General features: G+C 37.7%; 1 pseudogene; it reads left to right on the top strand.

The window, feature by feature from the left end:
- Positions 1–7,282: 7,282 nt before the first annotated feature.
- LOC116628904 lies at positions 7,283–9,232 on the top strand (annotated as a pseudogene).
- Positions 9,233–14,029: the final 4,797 nt, after the last annotated feature.

Genomic DNA, 14,029 nt, shown 5'->3' on the forward strand with positions numbered 1-14,029 from the left:
ACCCACTTTTTATCTTCATTTTACAGATCATAGTGAAGCATAGAAAAAGAATGGGCCCAGTGTCACAGAACTACTAACAGAAAAGCAATGTACTTTAAGTGTATAACACTAATTCTAATATCATTGTTCATAGCATTATTGTATATTATTATATATCATTATTGTTTATAGCATGATTGTTTATAGTTAGAGTTGCCAGATTTAGCAAATTAAAATAAAAAACATCCAATGAAATTTGAATTTCATATAAACAACAAATACATTTTTTAGTTTAAATGGGAGATACTTAAACTAAAAAAAGTATTTGTTGGGGCACCTGGGTGGCTCAGTTGGTTAAGCAACTGCCTTCGGCTCAGGTCATGATCCTGGAGTCCCAGGATCGAGTCCCGCATCGGGCTCCCTGCTCGGCACGGAGTCTGCTTCTCCCTCTGACCCTCCTCCCTCTCATGCTCTCTGTCTCTCATTCTCTCTCTCTCAAATAAATAAATAAAAGCTTTAAAAAATAAATAAATAAATAAATAAATAAATAAATAAATAAATAAAAATAAAAAAATAAAAAAAGTATTTGTTGTTTATATGAAATTCAAATTTCACTGGATATCCTCTAATTTACCTGGCAGCCCTATTTGTATATTATTATCTCCAGGACACAGATGAGAAAATTGAAAAAAATTAAAAAGTGTCACAGAGTCATTAAAGGAAAAATAATGTGTATTAAGAGTACAAATTTGATCATTTGCCAGATAGTCAAAACCAGAGCTGTGAAGAAATTACATAATGTTACTTCTAGTCATGCTTAAACTTTATGAGAATGGCTGAAACTTTATAGCCCCTCTACCTGCTTGAGTTCTCTACAGGGCTGCAGACCGTTCCTGGCTAGATGATGGTTTGCCCCAGTGAGAGCCTGTTCTCTCTGCCTGAGAGTTCTCTCCAGCACCTCTGGAGCTTCCAGCCTGCACTAAGATGCAACGTGGAAGTGCCAGGAAGGTAATTCCCCTACAGGCAATGCTCAGGAAATGAAAGGAAAAAAGGACATGCCAGGCTCCCATTCTTCTAAAAGGTCACCTGAAGAATTGATCCCTGGGGTCTACACTGATGACCTGCATGCTAGTACCCTCTGTTTCCCCTCCCTGTTTCATTCCCCAACTCTCGGTTCTGCCTTCTCCATGCACTAGCCTAAACCAGGGTCAAATCCTGTCCCAAGCACTGCATTTACAGGAACCCAAACCAACACACTGGTCTAGTAAATAAATTGCTGAGAGGAAATGCAGACAGCCATATTCCAACTGACAATTAGAGACCTTGAAAAATTGAAAGACTGTCATTGCTTGCTTCATAAGGAAGTATGGTTTATAGCAAACCAGCTTCAGATGGAGCAGAGAAAGCAATAAAGCTGGCCTTTCTCAAATAGAATATTGGAGGCTTAGGTTCAAAGTAGTGTCAATTGATAGAAAATAAGGGTCATGCCTAGCAGTCTTCTTGACCCTCACCCTTGGTGTTCATTACCACTTTCTTCCCCAGACCACAGATACCCGCTGCCCTGTCTCCAGCTCTGGTTTTCCTTTATAACAACAGATACAATCTTTAGTTTCAATGAAATATTGATGTTCGCTCCTGCAAGGGCAGTCCAAACTTTCATACTTTCTTTGAATTATGTGCAGGCCACTGTTGAGCTGCTCCTCTCCCAGGATGACCGCTTATATGCCTCCTCCAGGAAAGCAGTTAATGTGCCTTCCAATTTCATGGGGCTGTTACTTTTATTGACATTTATCCTGGAAGCCAGAGACAGTTACATGATCTCACTAATGACATTGTCACCCCATGAGATTGTGCAGGACATAAATATTCATTAGAACTAAGCCTTGTGTCTTCCTGAAAGTTGACTGGATAAGGTCAATAAGAACTCACGTTGGAAATGTGTTCATCTGAACCAAATAATGAATCCATTTGTCATAATGATTAACATGGAGAGAGAAATTATAAAGGGAAAAAAATGTTATCTTTTTATCAAAGTTTTATTTGCTTAGAGTTTTACCTACCAATCAGCCACTAAATTCATCTTACAATAATTACCAGAAATGCAGTTTTATGCAGAAGGAATTTTGTACTTTCTCATAATTTATAGACCTTTAAGATTTTTGATGAGTCACTTGTTAATCCCAACCTTTAAACATGGTGAAGGGGAAAGTTGTTTTTCTATTTGAAATTTTCCAGTTTTCCAAAGATTCTAAAGAATCATTTTTATAGTCTTTAGTAGGGTTTTATGAGGGGGAAAAGGTGATGCTGAAAAGCCACATTGAGAGCATTTTGTCAGTATTACAAAATCTAATTAATAAACCAATGCTGAAACTATGTACTTTTTAACAAAAGAAATGTTTTTCTACTTGAGTCATTTATACATTTCTGCTGTGACATTTTTAAAGTTTTTAAACTCTAAAGGTTTTAAAGTTTCTTAAGTATCTCTAGCTACATGCTTAAATAGCTCACTCGCTGTCACGCACATTCTCTCTCTTGCTTTCTATCTCCCTAAAAAGCAAAATATGCATCTGACAATAATGAACACTAAATCATACCATTTTGAAATGATCCTATATTTTTGCTATGAAGTGCTATCTATTATTCATAACCAGTATTGAGACTCTGAAATATGTGTTAAAGCTTTTTAAGGCAAACTTAACCCTGTTTCAAGAAAAAATATGCACTTGGAAGAAGTAAATATGTTCAGCTGATTTTTAAGAGGGCTATGATTTCCAAGCTTAGAATATATAGAATCAACACTTAGAGTTATCATATGCAGAATCAAATGGAGATTGTGGAGAGAAATAGGAAGGCTTCCTAAATGACAGATATTCATTATCTATATTATGATCCCAGGATTCTCCTTTTTCTCCACATTTACAGCATCTGAATTTCACCAACCCTCAAGGGAATTCTTCCCTCTGAAATATGTCACTAATTTTCTGGAAGAGAACGGACAAGTCTGACTTCAACTTCTATTCACCTTAAACTATACCCATTACTTATGTTCATACCCTGCCACAATTATTGGAAGATGGAAACCTGAGTTTTTAATGTCATAAAAATGCACTTTTTCTGCACTGAATAATGTGCAGATATTAACATATTAATACAGATATTAATTATCCCACTAGATCCATGGTGTTCACAATACTATAAAAGTTGTTTTTCTCCCATCTGATTCAATGAATCCGTGAAATATTCTGACATGGCAGGGTAACCACTGCCAGTGTATCAGGGAATTTTGCTCTTCTTCCAAGTTAATACTGGTCTGCCCCTCTACTCAATGTTACATGCACAGCACAGCCACAATTAGACTGGCTCCAATGAGCCACCGTACAGCTAAATTACACATTGGAACTAGCAAAAGACATAAAATTATGCAGGTCATTGCATCAGGGGAAGAGAGAGGCACCAAAGGAGGGTAGTATGTGGGTTTCCTGGGAAGACTCACTTCAAGAAGTATCCAAAAAAAAATCTGATTTTTTTTAAGGCAACGAAGAAGAATTTGCAATCCCTGAAGGCAAAAAGAGGTGGTTTCCACAAAACAAAATAATGAGTATGCCCTTCTTATTTCTGAAGTTGAGAAGAAAGAACCTCTTGACCAGTGATGTGCTGGAGCCAGCTTGTACTTCTTTTTTTGTGTGTGCATCTCTTCCCAGTTGTGTGCATCTCTTCCCACCTCTATGTTCAGTGCCATTACATTGGTAGCTGCAAATCCACATGATGGGAATACAGTAATCCCCCTTATCTGGAGGATATGTTCTGAGACCCCCCGCCCCCAGTGGATGCCTGAAGCTGCAGATAGGACAGAACCCTACATATACTATATTTTTCTCTATACACACGCACCTAGGATAAAGTTCAGTTTATAAATTAGGCATAGTAGGAGATTAACAACAATAACTAATAGAAAAATAGAGCAATTATAATGCTATACTGAAATAAAAGTTATGTGAATATGGTTTCTCTTTCAAAATATTGTACTGTACTCACCCTTCTTGTGATGATGTGAGATGTTAAAATGCCTACATGATGAGATGGAGCGAGGTGAGTGACGTAGGCACTGTGACGTAGCGTTGGGTTGTTATTGACCTTCCGCCCATTCATCAGAAGGAGGATCATCTGCTTCCAGATGACAGTTGGCCTCTGGTAATTGAAACTGAAGAAAGCAAAACTGTGGGTAAGGGGAGACTACTGTATTTACACCACAGAAATTGTAAAATGCTACAAATCAAGGCATTATGTCCAGGGAGCTAATTGTTACACATTTACCAACACACCTTGCTTTCATTAAAGAGTTTATTTGATGAACTACCTGAGGAAGTGTTGCCGGGATGCCCTGGCACAGGTGTTTGACATCTGATAGCTTTCAGGTTGCTTTCACATCGGCTACTTACCCATGATGAGGCATTCATCAAGTGAAAGTACGAAGTACACTATTATTTTACCCATTCAGAAATTTCATTACATTTATCAGAGCTCAACCTCTTTCCTGATAACTTATGTAAAAATGGCAAAGCAGCCATTTGAAATGTACAGTGTCAACAAAACTTGATTTTTCCCCCTGAATTTACAAATAAGCATTTGTTTTGGCAAAATATAGACCAGAGTAGAATATATTCTGCTCACACTCATGCATGCAGTTTTTTTATCCTCAAGGGATGTTGTGTATTTTTTCTCGTATGAATCTGATATGCTTGTGAGTGATAATTGTAGGTGGCAGATTTAATTAACTCCGTCACATTTGAGAAGGTTTGAGAAATGCCCAAAATTCACACATAGAATGACTGTATAAAGAATATCATTAAATAACTTCAGCATTAACCAGTGCAAACATCTACCCAGTTCACTTTAGGTATGACCTAGAGAAACAGGATTCATTTGTCCAAAGCAACATTCATGGAACATGATCTAACTTTTATAATTATGAAGAAAAAGAAACCAATTTTTAAAAAATATATATATATACTTTTTAGAACAGTTTTGGTTCACTGCAAAATTGAGAGAAAGAACACACACTCCCCTGCCCCTCACACACACAGCCTCCCCCACTTTCAACATCCTCCACCAGAGTGGTACATTTGTTACAATCAATGAACTTACACTGACACATCATCATCACCTGGAGTCCATAGTTTACATTAGGGTTTGCTCTTAGGGTTGTACATTCTTTGGATTTGGACCAATGGTATAACAACATGTATCATATAGAAGAGTTTCACTGAACTAAAAATCCTCTGTTCTCCGCGATTCATCCCTCCTTTTTCCCTAACCTCTGACAAACACTGTCTCTTTACTATCCCCATAGTTTTGCCTTTTCTAAAGTGTCATATAGTTGGAACCATACAGTATGTAGCTTTTTTAAGCTTCTTCTTTCATTTAGTAATAAGCATTTATGGTTCTTTCATGTCTGTTCACGGCTTGGTAGCTCATTTTTTTACAGTGCTGAATAATATTCCATGATCTGGATGTACCACAGCTTATTCATCCCTTCAACTATTGAAGGATATATGGTTGCTTCCAAGTTCTGCCAAATAAGAATAAAGTTGGTATAAATATCTGTGTGTAGGTTTTTGTGTGACATGTTTTCAACTTATTAAGATATTTTAAATCAGAGATCAGGGAGAACTGGAGCTATGCTACAACTTACCCATCAAAGCACATTATGTCCCTTACAAAAGATTGTCCATGAACATATTTGATCCACAGTGTGCAAATACACTCCGAATAGTTCTCTCTACCTTCTTATATGTGACATTATTGCTGTACAGAACCCTGATCTTGAAAATTTTATTAATCACATTCAGTCTTTGTGTTAATTCTTAGGAAATACCAAACTCTTTGCTATAGAGAGACTTGGAATTTGCCATTCCCTCTACCTAAAACACTATTACCTTGACTCTTTCCAGCACTTCAGCCTCTGACTTCCAGGTCTCAGCTTTAACACCTCATTTCCAGAGGAATCTGCTCTGGCAACTCTAGGAACCAGTCTCCTCTCACATACCCCAGTTTACTTCATAGCAGTAAATTGGATTTAACAAAAAAAATGAAAAAAAAATACATACTTTTTAAAAAAAATACAGATTTGAAATCTACCTAAAGATTATTTTTAATGAGGGGTAAGCTAATAAACCACAAAAACAACTAATCCAAGCTCAGTACACTGGTCCTATGGCTGACAATCATCCTGTATACATGAGAACAACTGTAAAGTTCATTAAAATGTTGAGGTATGTCTGTACTGGTTAGTAAACAGCTGCTGCTCTTAGCCCCACCTTCTCAAATACCTACCACCAGGGTGCTCACCCTCCCAGGGACTCCTTTGGCTTGCGCTATGATCCTGCAACTAAGGAGTTAATCCTGGCAGGCTCAGGGACCTTGAATTACACTTAAAGGACAATATCCTTTCATACTGATGGGTTCCAGTACTTTCAACTCCCTAAAGTCTCTCTTCCTGAGCTCCATCATTGATTTCTCTTCCTCAGGACTACCAAGGGCCATCTTTTGACCCAGCCATACCCGTAACCCACTTTCAATGCACTTCTGCAAAATTCCTCAGGTTGACAACACACCAGCTTGCCAAGCCCTTTCCAGTGACCAGTACCATTCCCCGCCCCCAATGACATGACAGCTCTCCTCCTGTGTAATCTCCTAAACTTTGCTGCACATGGGCATCTTTGATAAATTCCAATATCCAAGTCACAACCCAGATGGGTTTAATCAGAATGTTTGAGGACTGGAGTCACCCATGGGTCTTTTTTAAATATCTATAAGAGATTTCACTGTACAGGCACATCAAATATGCCTCCTTAACCCAATTACTCCTTAAACCAGTTTATCTGTTTCTACATAATTGAAGGCTCGCTCATTCTGTTCACTTTACTGCACTTCACAGATACTGTTTTAACAAACTGAAGGTTTGTAGCCCCCCCGCATCAAGCAAGTCTATCGGGGCCATTTTTCCAACAGCATTTGTTCACTTCATGTGCCTGTTCCTTTTAGTAATTCTCACAATATTTCAAATTTTTCATTACTATTGTATTTGTTACGGTGATCTGTGATCTGTGGTCTTTGATGTTAGTATTGTAAATGTTTTGGGGGTACCATGAATCATGCTCATATAGGATGGTGAACTTAATTGATAAATGGTGTGTGTGTTCTAACTACTCCACCCCAACTGTCCCCTCTATCTCCCTCTCCTAGGACCTCCCTATTCCCAAAGACACACCAATATTGAAATTAGGCCAGTTAATACCCTACAATGGCCTCTAAGTATTCAAGTGAAAGGAAGTGCTGTATATCTCTCACTTTAAATCAAAAGCTAAAAATGATTAAGCTTAGTAAGGAAGGCATGTCGAAAGTTTAGGCCTCTTGTGCCAGTCATCCAGGCTGTGAATGCAAAAGAGAAGTTCTTAAAGGAAATTAAAAGTGCTACTCCAGTGAATACATGAATGATAAGAAAGTAAAACAGACTTACTGCTGATATGGAGAAAGTTTGAGTGGTCTAGATAGAAGATCAAACCAGCCACAACATTCCCTTAAACCAAAGCCCAATGCAGAGCAAGGCCTGAACTGTTTTCAATTCCGTGAAGGTTAAGAAAGGTGAGGAAGCTGCAGAAGAAATTTGAAGCTAGCAGAGGTTGGTACAAGAGGTTTAAGGAGAGAAGCTCTCATCACAATATAAAAGTGCAATGCGAAGCATCAGGTGCTGATATAGAAGCTGCAGCAAGTTATCCAGAAGATCTAAGATAATTAATGAAGGGGGCTGCACTGAACAAAATATTTTCAAGGTAAACAAAACAGCCTTCTATTGGAAGAAGATACCATTTAGGACTTTCATAGTTAGAGAGGAGAAGTCAAAGCCTGGCTTCAAAACTTCAAAGGACAGGCTGACTCTCTTGTTAGGGGCTAATGCAGCTGGTGACCTGAAGTTAAAGCCAATGCTCATTTACCATGGTGAAAATCCTAGGGCCCTGAAGAAGTATGCTATGTCTACTCTGCCTGTGCTTTATAAATGGAACAATGAAGCCTGGATGACAGCACATCTGTTTATAACATGGCTTACTGAATTTTAAGGCTACTGATGAGACCAATTGCTCAGGAAAAAGAAAAAAAAAGATTCCCTTCAAAATATGACTGCTTGGGGCTCCTGGGGGGCTCAGTCAGTTAAGCGTCGACTTCGGCTCAGGTCATGATCTCAGGGTCCTGGAATCGAGCCCTGCATGGGGCTTCCTGCTCAGCAGGGAGTCTGCTTCTCCCTCTCCCTCTGTCCCTCCCCCCCCCCAACTCATGCACTCTCTCTCTCTCAAATAAATTTTAAAAATCTTAAAACTACATATATGACTGCTCACTGACAATTCACCTGGTCACCCAAGGGCTCTAATGTACAAGATTTATATTGTTTTCATGCCTACTAATACAACATCCATTTTGTAGCCCATGGATCAAGAAGTTATTACTACTTGCAAGTTTTATTATTTAAGAAATATCTTTTGTAAGGCTTTAGCTGCCATAGCTAGTTATTCCTCTGACAGATCTGGGCAAAGTAAACTGAAAACCCTCTGGAAAGGATTTACCATTCTAGATGCCATTAAGAACATTTGTGATTCATGGGAAGAGTCAAAATATCAACATCAACAGGAGTTTGGAAGAAGTGGATTCCAACCCTCATGGATGACTTTGAGGGGTTCAAGACTTCAGCAGAGGAAGTAACTGCCGATGGGGTAGAATTTGCAAGAGAACTAGAAGGAGAAATGGAGCCTGAAGATGAGACTGAATTGCTGCAATCTCATAATAAAAGTTTAATGATAAGGAGTTGCATCTTATGGTAAACAGAGTGGTTTCTTGAAATGCAATTTAGTCTTGGTGCAGATGCTGTGAAGATTGATGAAATGACAACAAAGGATTCAGAATATGACATAAACTTAGTCAATGAAGCAGCAGCAGCATTTGAGATTGACTCCAATTTTGAAAGAGGTTCTACTATGGGTAAAATGCTATTAAAGAGCATTGCATGCTACAGAGAAATTATTTGTGAAAAGAAGAGTCAATTGATGCAGCAAACTTCATTGTTGTCTCATTTTAAGAAATTGCCACAGCCACCCCAACCTTCAGCAACGACCACTTTGATCAGTCAGCAGCCGTCAACATTGAAGCTAGTCCTCCACCAGCAAAAAGATTACAACTCACTGAAAGCTCAGATGATGGCTAGCATTTTTTTAGTAACAAAGCATTTTTAAAATTAAGATATGTACATTGTTTTTTTAGACATAATACCATTGCTCACTTAATAGACTGCAGTACAGTATTAAGATAACTTTTTTAAAGATTATTTACTTTAGAGAGAGAGACAGAAAGAGAGCATGCATGCTGTGGGAGGGGCAGAGGGAGAAGGAGAGAAAGAATCTCAAGCAGACTCCCCACTGAGTGTGAAGCCCGATGTGGGGCTTTATCTCACACCCATGAGATCATGACCTGAGCCAAAACCAAGAGTCAGACACTTAACTGAGCCACTCAGGCACCCCTAAAGATAGCTTTTAAATGCAGTAGGAAACCAAAAAATTCATGACCCACTTTATTATAATATTCACTTTATTGTGGTGATCTGGAACAGAACCAGCAATCTCTCTAAGGTATGCCTGTACTAAAGTGTGTGTGTGTGTGTGTGTGTGTGTGTGTGTGTGTGATTTCCAATCTAATTACTGCTTTAAAGAAATAAACAGAAAATAAATAAATGGTACTGAATTCTTATGTTTCTGGCAGGAAGTCAAGAAACTCTAAAATTGATAAATCTAGAAACACTGGTATATTATTTAGAAATAACAAAGGGATAAATACAAGACATTAAGGACAGGGCTTCATTGATAGAAAGGAATATAGCAGGGACTATATTTCATTAAGTCTTGGAATACTCTAACTATTAAATCATGTGAATTATCAATTACTCGATACCTTTTTCATTAAAGGAAGAATTGCATTTTTTAATATATGTTTGTCTTGTGTAAACCTTGGCTACTAACCAAATATTCCCTATTTTGATTATCCTCAGAAAAGCCTGATACTAAAGTTTTATATGTCCTAAAAATTTAAAGATCAAATCATTGAAGGTAGTGATGGGCTACTAAGGGGTAGCAAAGAAGTAACTCTGCTGGCAATTACCTCACACTTATGTTCATCTATTTAAATATAATTATACTCCCTTAAATAAAGTTTGAGATGAGGTGCCTAATAAGTATAAATGTGTTCATGAGAGAAAAAGAGCATAATGTTTGAAATGGCAATTCTGGCAAAGGCTCAGGATGATACCTGCAAGAGTACCTGACAAAGGAAACTATTGATTGGCTCCTGCTGGGGGTGGTCAATGAACATGGTATGGATAACAGGATGTGAGTCAAATTTTGAATTTGAGATTCAGCCTTCACAGATATAAATTATTAAGATCTTATTTTTTTTTTTTAAGATTTTTTTATTTATTTATTTGACAGAGAGAGACACAGCGAGAGAGGGAACCCAAGCAGGCGGAGGGAGAGGCAGAAGCAGGCTTCCCGTGGAGCAGGGAGCCCGATGCGGGGCTCGATCCCAGGACCCTGGGATCATGACCTGAGCCAAAGGCAGACGCTTAACGGCTGAGCCACCCAGGCGCCCCTAAGATCTTATTTTAGAAGAGTGGCCATGATGAGGTTCAAAAACAAATAATAATAACTAACTCTTGTATAGCGCCTACTATGATGTTGTAAATATATCAATTCATTTAATCTTCACAATGACTGCATGTGGTAGATACTATTATTACTGACGTTTTACATTCTAGAAAATGAAGGACCAGAAAGTTTAAGTAACTTTTCCCAAATCTCATAACCAGTAAGGGGTAGAGTTAGAGTATGAACACAGGTAGTCTAGCACAAATTTTTGTACTCATATCCACTTCAACTACATTGGCTCTTGAATAACCAGAGCTTCACCATTCAAGGTTTGTTGTTAATGGGGAAATAAAAAGAGAAATGGCTCCAAGACCCAACAATCACCATAAAAAAGAGCAACCCAAGATACTTTGGTGGGAGGCAGAGGACAGAAAAAGTAAATGTTCAATAGAAGCAGAATATCAGAAGGGGTTATAACTCTCAGGTAGCCCAGGAAAGAGAATTCAAATAAATAGACTGAGAATACAAATCTTTTGGGTTTTGGGTAACGAGGGAGCTTAGACAAGGAACAGGCTAATAGAGGGAGGCTAAATAAAGAAATCCAAGTAAAAATATGATAATTCACACATGTTCTAAATTGAAGTAAGCTACAGTCTCTATTTACTCTGTAATTGCCAACGATGTTCATTTAAAAAATAGGTTATACCAGATTATTTCTCATAGCCAGTAAAAAATGAATGCCTTTACAAAAACTGACCTAGGAATATTTTATTGACTTGATAATGTGTTATAACTATGGGTTAGGGCTACAGAAAGAATGTTGTTTGACTGCAAAACTTGCAAATATAAATTTTGTGTATCAAAAGCACAGTGATATTTTAACATGGTGGAAATTTAGGCTACACAATAGTTCTAACTCACTTCTGCCAGTGTGAGCTGACTTGATTATCAGTGTTAAAATGTATCAATCATTTTATAAATAAATAAAAAGACAGTTATTAACAGTAATTTTGAACATATTCCCCCTACTTGATCTTTTACCAAAGGAGACCCATAAGTAAATCAAATAATATATGTTTCAACATTTTTTTCTTACCTTACACTTTACTCTTAATGCTAACAAGCAGAGAAATGATGATTTGATGGTTTGGGGGAGGGGATGACAGTTAACACCGTGCTTATTAAATGACAGACACATTACACTCCTCACACTTGTCCCTGGGAGGTCGACATTAGGATCCCTGTTTTATAGACTGTCTCATCATGGTCAAGTGGCATAGCTAACTTGAGTTAACTCAACATGGAGTCCCTACCCAGACTGGCATGAGAAATGACAAAAGGGCTTCCAGAAAGTGGTACCATTTAGAGCTGTTCTGGAGATTACATTGTATTAAAAGTCTCTGGTTTATGATATGTGAGTGCCTTCTGTGCTAACCCTACAAATTCAGAAGGGAAACAAATTTCTCCCCTTCCGTATTAAAGCCTGCGGTCCTTCAGATCCCCAGACCATGATTAGATTTGGGGAACAGAGCCCAGTACCTAGGGAGAGGGTAACTTAGGAGCAGGGAAGCTGGACTTCAGAGCCCAGCTTTAGACCCAGCAAATGAATGAATCATTAAACAAATTCAAAAGAATGAGCTCTGCAGCCTCACTGTGCTTTCATCCCCTTCTTCCTCAGGTAGAGGAAAGGTAAATCTTGAATCCCAAGTAGCAAGAGTTTTTCCTAGCACATCAAGTTTATGCCACAAAGAGAAATTCTAGCCCTTCCCATTTGGTAAACCTAAGTCTATTTGTAAAAGTCAGGTCTAGATTCACAGCTCTTATTTTCCTACTATGGCACCTCATTTGCATCATATTGTGTTTTAATTTTATATTTCCTAGTACATTTGCATTTCTCCTACCAGACAACAAATAAATGTATGGACCAAGTCCTGTTTTCTGTATCCCCAGCATCTGGTACAATGTCTGGTAAAGAGCGAGAGTTCATTATGTGTTTGGTGAATGAGTGAATGAACGTTGCCAGCTTTGGAAAAAATGAACTGCAGATTTTGGAAGATTCAGACTTCAAATTATAAAACCTCACAGCTATAGTTGTGCAGGTTAGAGGAGACAAAGGTGACTGATAAATATTTTCAACGGTTACTACACTATATCCATACCATGACGAAAGCAGTCCCAGTTACTTTGATTTACATGTAGAATGGTTTAGGATAATGGTGATGGCCATGAACTGAATGTTTATGTCTCCTCAAAATTCATATGTTGAAATCCTAGCCCCAGTGTGATGGTTTTAAGAGGTAGGGCCTTTGGTAGGTAATTATTTCATGAGAGTGCAGCCTTCATGAATGTTATTAGTGCCTTCATAAAGGGGGCTCCAAACCACTCTCTCACCCTCTTTCTGCCATATGAGTGTACAATGAGAGCTGGAAGTCTGCAAGTCAAAAAAGGGATCTCACCAGAACCCAACCATTGGCATCCTGATCATGGACTTATAGCCTCCAGAACTGTGAGAAATAAGTTTCTGTTTATAAGCCACCACATCTATGGTACTTTCTTATAGCAACCTGAATGGACTATGATAATGATGTATACCAATACTTGTACCTTTACCTAAGACTTATATCTGTGCCTATCTGCATCTGTATTATCATCTCTACCAGCACAGAAATAGATAGGGGCATATACCAGTAGATACAGATACAGATATATACTAATATAGATTATAGAATTAGAGATAGAGATTGGCATGAGGACCAATTAAAAAACATAAGTATTTTATGCACCACATTTTTTACCTGTAATTATTTGCATTCTAAAAAATACAATGACCCCAAAATAAGTCAGTAACAGCATATATCATACATTTTTTGCTAGTAACCTGAGTACTATGATTGTTCAAATATTGATTATGGAATATTTTATTAAACCACAATAGTTTTTCTTCTTTTGCAAGATGACTGATCATTCACAAATAGTTTTAAACCACCTGTCAACAGAAACAGTTACCATTACAAATTAGCCAAAATTACAGAAATTCATTTCTCTAAAAACGATAGTTCACAGACACCACAGCAAACCACCCCAAATAACTACCTTTTGACCTGCTTTCTAACGTTCCTCGGGTGTGGCACTGAACTCTGCTAAGGTAGGATATTCCATTTTCCAGCTGTTTTAGGCAAAAAATAAGGAGTGAGTAACATGAATTTCTAAATATGTTTGTTAAGATGAAAAGTGAGTGGTAAATTTTGCAATCATATTTTTAAAGGTGAAGAAAATACATTTTGCTTCTTAGAAAGTTTTCCATTTTATGTATATACATTGTAAACCCTATATTAAGTGATTTTATAAGGGAGAAGTTTCAAGATCAT

The sequence above is a fragment of the Phoca vitulina genome, unplaced genomic scaffold (genome assembly GCF_004348235.1).
Source record: "Phoca vitulina isolate PV1807 unplaced genomic scaffold, GSC_HSeal_1.0 scaffold3, whole genome shotgun sequence".
In the NCBI taxonomy this organism is placed as follows: domain Eukaryota; kingdom Metazoa; phylum Chordata; class Mammalia; order Carnivora; family Phocidae; genus Phoca; species Phoca vitulina.